A 9,898-nucleotide genomic window follows, 5' to 3' on the forward strand; every position below is an offset into this window, starting at 1 on the left:
GAAGGCAGATGCAGAGAACTACAGGCCCATCAGCCTGACTTTGGTGCCAGGGAAGGTTATGGAGCAGATAATCTTGAGGGTGATCATGCAGTTCATGCCAGACAACCAGGGGATCAGGCTCAGCCAGCACAGATTTGTGAAATGCAGGTCCTGCTTGACCAACCTGATCTCTTTCTATGGCAGTGTGCCACACTTAGTGGATGAGAAAAGCCTGTGGATGTTGTCTGCTTGGACTTTACTAAAGCCTTTGACACTCTCCCACAGAATTCACGCAGAGAAACTGGCCACTCATGGCTTGGCTGGGTGCACAGTTCATGGCTTAAAAACTCTGAATGGCTGGGCCCTGAGAGTGGTGGTGAATGGAGTTACATCCAGCTGGTGGCTGCTCACAGGAGGTGTTACCCAGAGCTCAGTACTGAGGCCAGTCTTGTTTTAATATCTTTGTTGATGACCTGGACAATGGGATTGAGTGTCAGTTTGCAGGTGACACCAAAGCTGGGTGGGAGTGCTGATCTGCTGGAGGGCAGAGGGATCTGGACAGGCTGGATCATGGGCTGTGGCCAGTGGTGTGAGGTTCAACAAGGTCCAGTGCCTGGTCCTGCCCTTAGGTCATAACAACCCCAGCCGGAAGCAGAATGGCTGGAAAGCTGCCCAGTGGAAAAGGGCCTGGGGATGCTGGTGACAGCAGCTGAACATGAGCCAGGGTGTGCCCAGGTGGCCAAGAGGGCAATGGCATCCTGGCCTGGATCAGCAAGTGGCCAGCAGGACCAGGGCAGGGATTGTCCCCCTGTACTGGGCACTGGTGAGGCCACACCTCGAGTGCTGTGTCCAGTTCTGGGCCCTCAGTTCAGGAAGGACATTGAGGTGCTGGAGCAAGTCCAGAGAAAGGCAACATTTCTGGGGAAGGGTCTGAACACAAGTCATATGAGGAGCAGCTGAGGGAGCTGGGGGGAGGAAAGGAGGCTGGAGAAAAGGAGGCTCGGGGGAGGCATCACTTTCTACAACTGCATGAAGGGAAGGTGTAGAAAGGTGTGGTCTGTCCCTTCTCCCAGCTAACAAGTGATAAGACAAGGACCATCTTGGCTTATGAGCTCAGATTAGGTAGAGTTTATTCACAAACACTGAGAGAAAGATCACCTTTTATGGGTTCATCTAAAATCCTTCATCATCCATCCAAAATAACGGACTTCTACAGCTTCCCTAGTGGATTTGGGCAATAGGAGATGACTCAAAAAGGACAGAGAACATAAACAAGGAACATTAGCAATGTATAAGAAGTAAAAGATGCCCCCTTAACACAAAACTTATTATGGAAGTACAATAAATCTGTCAGAACCCAATGTTCTTTTTGTTTTTAAATTAGGAAGATAATAGGCTTTCTCTCCAGAACATCAGTGAAACCCATTCATTATCAGAGTCTTCAGAGTGATATAACTAAGACATTACTGCCTTAGGGAAGGGAGAAGTTCTTTTGAACAATACAAAACAACAACAACAACAAAGAAGACATTATTTCCTGTCTCTTGGTCCTTCTGCAGGTTCTTTCAACAAGCAGCTACTCGCTCCCTCCATGTGCAGGAACCACGTGCAGCGAGTTCACCCAGTCTCTCCTGGACTAACATAAAGTTACCAGAAAAATAGCAATAGAGGCTGGAAAAGCAATAAATGAATAAAATAAATAAATAAATAAAAAGAAAAAAATAAATGTAGATAAACATTTATGGAAGGGGATGTATTACTGAAAGTGTCTGGAAATCAAATAATTTGTTTCATCTGCAAATGACAGATTATCATTTGATAGATCTCAGAGGGAAAGGACAAGTGTAACTAAACCTTTATAATTAATGCTTTTACTTTACTTTACATACTTTTTCATTACATCGTATTACTTTTACTTTTTTAATTTTCATATGCCGAAATAGGACCTGATTGTTTAGGCAGATTTCACATTTCCCAGTCTCCTGTGGGATTCATTTGGACTCAGACATTTGCACTCAGCTAATATTCATTCCATTCCCTCTCCCACACTGAGTAAGGTGTTAGCACACACAAAAAAACCCTGCAAACAACCAAAATGAACAAAACATACCACACACCAATTTTTGAACATGCTTTGAAAACTGCAAGCAGTGTGACTGTTTGTTTGGATAATGATAGGACCAATACGCTTTTTCATTTTTAGTTCTAAGCAATCAGTAAAAAGAAATTTGAATCACTTGGGAAGGAAATACATATTTAGAGTTATTGAAATAGATACAGGTAAAATTGTATAGATCTCCATTTAGTTACATGAGCAGTGCTTCTTGTGTGCCATTTTGCAAACAACAGGCATCATAATCATAAAATAACATAAAATTCTGGGGGAAAAAAGTAGAATCAACAAGAGAGAAAGGGATCAGGTTGTCAGAAATTCATGTTTCCCAGAGAGGAAATGAACAAGATATATGGGATGAAATCAAAGTATTTATAACATATAAATGAGACAGTTCCTAAATGGAAAAACAACTAAGAAAGGATAGCAAAAAAGAAAGAAAAAGAGAGAGAGAAAGAGAAAGAGAGAAAGAGAGAAAGAGAGAAAGAGGGAAAGAGGGAAAGAGGGAAAGAAGGAAAGAAGGAAAGAGAGAAAGAGAGAAAGAGAGAAAGAAAGAGAGAAAGAGAGAGAGAGAGAAAGAGAGAGAGAGAGAGAGAGAGAAAGAGAAGGAGAAAGAGAAAGAGAGAAAGAGAAAGAGAAAGAGAAAGAGAAAAAGAGAAAGAGAAAGAGAAAGAGAGAAAGAGAAAGAGAAAGAGAAAGAGAAAGAGAAAGAGAAAGAGAAAGAGGAAGAAAGAGAAAGAGAAAGAGAAAGAGAAAGAGAAAGAAAGAGAAAGAGAGAAAGAGAGAAAGAGAAAGAGAAAGAGAAAGAGAAAGAGAAAGAAAAAGAAAAAGAAAAAGAAAAAGAAAAAGAAAAAGAAAAAGAAAAAGAAAAAGAAAAAGAAAAAGAAAAAGAAAAAGAAAAAGAAAAAGAAAAAGAAAAAGAAAAAGAAAAAGAAAAAGAAAAAGAAAAAGAAAAAAAGAAAAAAAGAAAAAGAAAAGTATGTCATCAAAACAAAAAGAAATTATACAGGAGGAACAGTAGCTGATCAAAGAAGGAAGCCAATGATAGATGGTCAATATGTTGCAGGTGTAAATTTTTTTTTTCTTGACAATCCACACAAAAAGAAAGACGTTAACATCCTAGGGACTGAGGTATGTTTTGTTAGGCTTGGGGGATTGAATTTTGAAAAGCTTTACCTTCACCATAAAACAGATAAGAAAGCAATTCGAACTCCTGAAAGCCAACAAAGCACTAGACCCGGATGACTTAAATACCCAGTGGAAGAGAGGAGAACTGTAAACCTTATAGAAAAGATTTATGACACGTTACTGGGAACAGGGTATTACAAAAGGGTTGGAGAAAGAATTGATGCAATTATCACGTTCAATAGAGGAAGGAAGGAGCCAGAGAACAAATACATTGAGCTGTAGACACAGATATAAGAAAGGCTTGCTAGAAAAGATAAAAAATTTGTGTGACACTGATACAAGATATGGAAATAATGAGAAAGGGAAGATAGGGAGCTCACATTTGCAAAGCTTATTTTTTGTTTCTTTGGATATCTGTTCACCTTTAATATTGATCACCTAACAATAGAAAAGGGCATATGCAGTAAAGGCCGTTTATCTGTGTTTAAGGCAAGAACATATCTGTATTCATGTTGATTGTCACAGGGCGTTTTTAGTTGAAGAGAGCAGTTCTTCCTGATAAAGAGCCTATCACAGATAGCTGCATCAGTCAGTAGAACATGAATGTGTCACTCCAATGGCAGGCTCCAACCTCACAGAAGCAAAATTTAATTGAATAAGCCAGCAGATACATCTGACCACTTAAGAGGAATTTCAAAAGTGCCACAAGCCGTGAAGACATGTAAACAGCCCTCAGAGATTACAGGGCAGCAGCAGAATACCACTGAAAGACGTATGAGTCACAACTCAATGTTGAAGGGACACTTTCAGAAGTGTCTTTAAGAAGTAAGCACTTTGATAAATGCAGACACCACAATTTGCATGGTCAAAGTGAGATAAAAGGGAAAAAATTTAAAGAGATTAATCTCTTAAGGCCAAAAGACTAAAAGCACTAAGTGAATGTGCACAATCCCTTCCCTTTCTCTCCCAAAGCACTCCAACAAATTAATTCATCTAAATTACACTGTTCATTTACTCTGGAGGACATTAATTTGTATTTTTAATTTTTACTTTCTTTTTATAACAATTTACTAGCCTCAGAAATTGAAGAATATCTAAGATCAGAGTGTCAGAAATACCTAATTACTGTCCTCTATTTGTCCACTTAGACTCTTGAGTACAAAATTTGAGCTTCCAAATTAAAAAAGACTCCAAACACCAATTTTCTTGCCATAATGTGTTTTGGCACATGGAGTTGAGAGTCAGGTAGTCAATTAATCCACTAACATCTTTAAAGATCTTCTCTCATACCACTTCACATTACTAGTGGAGAAAAGTACTATACAACCAATGCATGGAGCGTATTTTTTCAAAACAGAAGTATGAACATTTTTTAACAAGATGAAGCTTAGAAAAGCATAGCCATAATCATAAGAGGCAGAGCCACAGAGCAGCCTTTATACTTAAATAAAAGCCTTCGCCCTTCTTATCAGCAAGCCTGTGCACACTTTTGTCCAGAGTTTGTCACACAATTTATCTTTTCCAAAGGGAGAAAGAGTTTCTGTGGGAAGTGGTGTTAAAAGACTGGCACACGTCATCAGTATGCCACAATTAAAGAAATACCACTATTTTTAGTTTTAGTGAGATGTTTAGTTCATTAAGTGGCACCTCTAACTGCCCTAATCACCATGTCAGCTTCTTATTATGAACAACATTTCTGATAATCAGAAAACTAAAATAAACTTGAAACACATATATAATAGAATCATAGAATGGTTTGGGTTGGAAGAGACCTTAAAAGTCAGGAGGGTTCTATAGTTCTGTGGTTCTATGACGGGTGCCACCCACTAGACCAGGTTAATCAAAGCCCCATCCAGCCTGGCCTTTGATAACAGCAGTGATAAGAAAGAGCTGGATTCACTGAGGAAAAGAAAATCCAGAAGCAAAGAAAGTTCTACCATGCAACAAAAAATGTCCATACAAGCACCAGTGAATTGGAATCTGGTACCACTTTTTTTTTTTCTGTCTTCTAAAAATGCCTGAAGTATTTGTGTACTAAATCTGTGTGCCAAGATCACAGAAAGTTTTCATATAAGATCATACATCAATTAACACAAAAATTCAGAAGAACTATACTTACCATAGAATAGCAAAACGCACTTGGATAAATATGAAGTGCACTGAATCAGGGAAGTCATGACAGATGGACAAGAGCAGTGCTGGAACTTCAATACAACTCATTTTTAAATGTAAAAATTGTGAGAAGAGAAACAATAAAAACAGCCATCTTAGCATCTCCAATATTTCGTAAGGACAGGTCTATGTAGCACCACTCTGAATTGTCATCATCTGTCATTTAATACCTGTGTATTCTAAACTACACAGTTAACCTCACTGGAAGCTAAGAACCTATGGATTGTCTTTCCACTCTCTATTCTTACCATTTTCTCACAGCCTTTGAAAACGTTGATTGAATGAAGAAATTAACATAGCTGGCATTGTAAGTGCTACATGGCAATATGGACCATTTGCTAGTTATACACAAGATGAAAAACAAGAGTTGTGGTGGTTTTTGTCTCTACACAGAATAGCTTCTAATTCAACTTTTGACACACTTTCTCTGCATACACTACTTTTTTCTTTCTTTTTTTTTGTTTTTTACCTTATGTTTTCATTTTTCATTTTACCAGGTCAGACTGTATCATCTTAGGCAGCCTCAGGGGCCTCTGAGCAATCAATTGCAGAGTACAAAGGTTGGAAAAGCAACTGCAGGTGCAAACTATGCTATCTCTGATCACATATGGTGCATTGTAATCATCCATTTCTTAAGGCTTCAAAAACTCCAAGCTGACCTTGTGCTGTATAAATCATGACACTTTCACAGAACTATCCTTTACAGCTATTGATTTTTTTGCATAAGCATGCATCAAATCTTTTTGTTCCTTTCCAAGCTTCCGAAGTGTATAGCTTACCCCAGAGGGAAGAGAAGCTAAGAGAAATTTGGAAGATAGTAAAAAAACCCCCAAACACCCAGTTTCTATGTTCTAGCTAGTCAAAACCCATAAAAATCAATGCCTATCCTCGGGATCCATCCCTCTTAAAACAATTTCTGACATTATTTAAATGCAGTGCAAGTTTCGCAAGAACATTCAGCTCTCAAATACATTGAAACAGATTTTTTTCCTCATTCATAATCTTATTTAATTAGCCCAAGTACAGGAAAATTCTACAAGGCTGACCTTCTGGCAAACAAACAGAAGTATTTTTTGGTCACTATCAGGACTGGGGAAGTCAATATATTTAGCTCATAAGGAGGCTCAAGACTTGCATCTGTTTATATACCCCTCAAAACCTAGTTCCTTAAGCCGCCCTACCTATGTCTGTAAATAACTAGTTACCAAAGTTATTAAGAAACTAACTTAGATTTAGATGTGTACCTAAATGCATGCCACTTTAGATGCATTAAACAGGAGTGGACTAGGTTAATCCTTACGTGCAGAATAGAGATGTTGACTTTTTCTCACTTGTGGGTATATGCACTCAGACCACATATATTTCCAAGCAAGATACAAAGGATGTATCATCATTATCTCCTACCCCTTCATCCAGGACATGAGAGACCAGGGTGCAGTGTACTTATATCTGTCCTGAGGTTTAGAATCCATACCTCACCTATGCTTTTTCTCATAATTTTTTTCCCCAAACACCAAGCTGTGAGATACCTTAAGCAAGGGGTGAAGGCATGTGCCACTAAAGGAGATATCCCATTACCCTGACACAACATGGTCCTGTGCATCTAGCCATTACATATTCTTGGAAATTCCCCCCATAGTATTTGTTTACATGGCATTTTGCAGGCAGGCACATGAAAATTCCACCCAAACAGCGCCAGCAGGACATATGCCAGCTCTGAATGAAAAGCCATACTGTGCATTTAGCACATTATTGAGCCTCAAATGATAAACTCTACTCAGCAGTAAGCAACTTTAAATCCTGGCATATTTTTAACTCTTTACTGTTTAATTACAAAAACCCCAAAAATGTCTGCTTACAATACATTAAATATCAAGATTAAGAATTTTCCTCTATAGCACTTCCCCAGGACTTATGCTAATGCTAATAATAAAGTACTAGCTTTCATTTTGTGTCCTTGTCTGTAAGAGGTAAAGACACACACTTTGACAATTTGTCAGCTTTTTGTAAGACGGTAATGCAGTCTGAGATCTTGGGAGGAGCAGCCTCTGCAGGCAGGAAGTCCATACTTGATGTGTCAGTCAAAATGACCGAGGTGTTTAGAAAAAAAGGTTAGAAAAAAAATGGAGAGCTTAAAAAATACATTATTTTACTGAAAATACTCATCTTTGACTTCCCTCTTCCCTCACCAACTAGATTTATGAAAATCACTGTCAAAACATCCAAGATCCACAGAGAGGACAGCAGCCTGTTATTGCTGCCAATTACTTGCTTACTTCAAAGCACTTGCTTTGATAGGCCAAAGATTTCAGTCTGTTTAGAATGAAAAAACCACCTTGGAGAAAGCAGTATGATTTTCAAAATCAATCACTCAAGAGTTATTACCATTCAGAAAGTTATTTACAACCATCCTGTCCAGTTTCAGATAAGAACTAGCAATTATTTGTGCATGCTTTTGAAATTCTCAATTTGCCTATTTGAGAAATAGGTTTCAGTTCACAAAGCAGTTACACAAACACTTAGAAACAAATCCCACATCACCAGTCCAATATTCACAACAGTGTAACATTTTGTATATACTTCAGCAGCAGGACAGTCACTAAAATTTCTGCTTACTGTTGGGAGCCTGAAACTTGCTCAAGAGTCCTTCTAGTTCAAGGCAGGTAGGGGTTGTGAACAAGCCACAAGCACAAGTGACATTCAATTCTGAACGTGCTTGTATTAGTGAGAGAAGGGGCTGAATCTGAGCAAAACCTCAGGGAAAGTTCAGTATTACATGTATCATTTTATATCCAAGACAGAATTTGGGAGGGCTGAGTCTTATTCTTGATGTGAAGTATGAAAGTCTTCACGAGATGAAAGGAAAAAGTCATTCAGGAGTTCATCTAAGTTAACGTTGTAACTATGGAGTTAATCCTGAGGTTGGGTAAATAGCTATTTACTTACTTGTCTAACATTTTCTTGTGCAAATGTTGATTCCAGTCTAAGAGACTAAACACCACTGCATTCCTTTCCTGTGAACGTGGCAATTCCTAAAACTGGGAGAAGTAACAGCATTTCAGCAGGGAGAGCCTGAACCTCAGGACACTCCCTATGAGTCTGCAACCCTCCCTCCCCTCATCTGACCATGATGTTATGTTGCATACTTTAATGATCACAAAACAATTTTTCGTTAATGACCTCTGCCCCATTCTGTATGTTTGAAACTTGGAGGGTGAATCAAGGCTGCATATGAAGTACAAAAGGCTGTCTTCTGAAAGCACTCTGCTTGGCCAAAAAAGCTGGGAGAAATATCTGAACAAAGCCAGAACTGCAGAAAGAAGAGTCTGGTTTCATAGTCAGGGCTGATAAGTGATAAGCTAGAGCATTTTTCTCTGGACCTATCTCTGCATAACACTTTCATATTAGTGAATGCTATAGAATGGCGTACAATGCTACATGGGAGAAAAAGGGGGAGGGGGGAAGGGGGGGGAAGGGAAGGGGAGCGGGGGAAGGGAAGGGGAGGGGGGGAAGGGGAGGGGGGGAAGGGAAGGGAAGGGAAGGGAAGGGAAGGGAAGGGAAGGGAAGGGAAGGGAAGGGAAGGGAAGGGAAGGGAAGGGAAGGGAAGGGAAGGGAAGGGAAGGGAGAGGGAAGGGAGAGGGAAGGGAGAGGGAAGGGAGAGGAGCGGGAAGGGAGAGGGAAGGGAGAGGAGCGGGAAGGGAGAGGGAAGGGAGAGGGAAGAAGGAAGGACAGAAGGCAGGAAGGCAGGCAGGAAGGATCACAGTGACCGCTACTGACCACTACTGACCACTGTCCAGGCTAGCTCCAGTGGTGTGCAGCAGGAGTGGGGAGCAGCCAAAGGCTCTCAGCTTTAAAGCTGCTCCTCAGGAGCTCAGCTCTGCTCAGGGGAGCTGAAGCCCCAGACACAGTAGCTGTCAGCAGTCAGGATGAGGGAGAGGATAAAAAGTACCAAGGAAGCTTGCCACAGGAGATAATCCAAGCTTATTGGAAGGAACTCACAGGGGACAAGCCCCGAACAGCTCTGGGGAGCATCTTATAAAGGGAGGTGTTACAATGGGGATGGATTAACTAGGGACCAATAGAAATCCTTAGGGGAGGGATAGGGACAAGGATAGACATTTACTTGGGCCAATAGCCTCAAGGGGTGGAGGGAAAGGGATCACATGCCCCAATGGGGCATTGAGGTTTAGGGGATTTCCAAAGGGGGAGGTATCCAGAGGGGTAGGGTCTTGGGGGATTGACAGGGACCATATAAGGGTAAACTGGGAGGGTTTGGGTGATGGACACTGAACCTTCGGGAACAATGGGAGGAGTTTGGGTGATTGATAGGGAAAGAGCTAGAACAAGGGGAGGAGAACAACCATGTAGGGAGCGCTGGGGGAGCAGCTTGGGTCTGGGGCAAACCAGTGGAATAGGAATAGGAGTGGGGAAGGTAGGGATGAACCACTAGGGTACAGAGAAGATATAGAAATACAAAAAAGATATCGCATCACCACATCTCCCCCT

The 9,898-nt window shown here is 40.5% G+C and overlaps 1 long non-coding RNA gene across 2 annotated transcripts; it reads right to left on the reverse strand.

Moving 5' to 3' along the window:
- Nucleotides 1-1,190: 1,190 nt before the first annotated feature.
- On the reverse strand, nucleotides 1,191-9,385 carry LOC138103796 (uncharacterized). 2 transcript variants are annotated; one of them, XR_011147859.1, is made up of 3 exons: nucleotides 9,180-9,385; nucleotides 8,339-8,430; nucleotides 1,191-1,650 (listed from the first exon to the last, which is right to left on the reverse strand). It is a non-coding gene; the product is annotated as an uncharacterized lncRNA (long non-coding RNA). The 2 variants fall into 2 exon arrangements; XR_011147858.1 differs by having other exon boundaries at nucleotides 9,170-9,385.
- Between the last annotated feature and the right edge of the window lie 513 nt (nucleotides 9,386-9,898).

Source organism: Aphelocoma coerulescens (assembly GCF_041296385.1).
Source record: "Aphelocoma coerulescens isolate FSJ_1873_10779 chromosome Z unlocalized genomic scaffold, UR_Acoe_1.0 ChrZ, whole genome shotgun sequence".
NCBI lineage: Eukaryota > Metazoa > Chordata > Aves > Passeriformes > Corvidae > Aphelocoma > Aphelocoma coerulescens.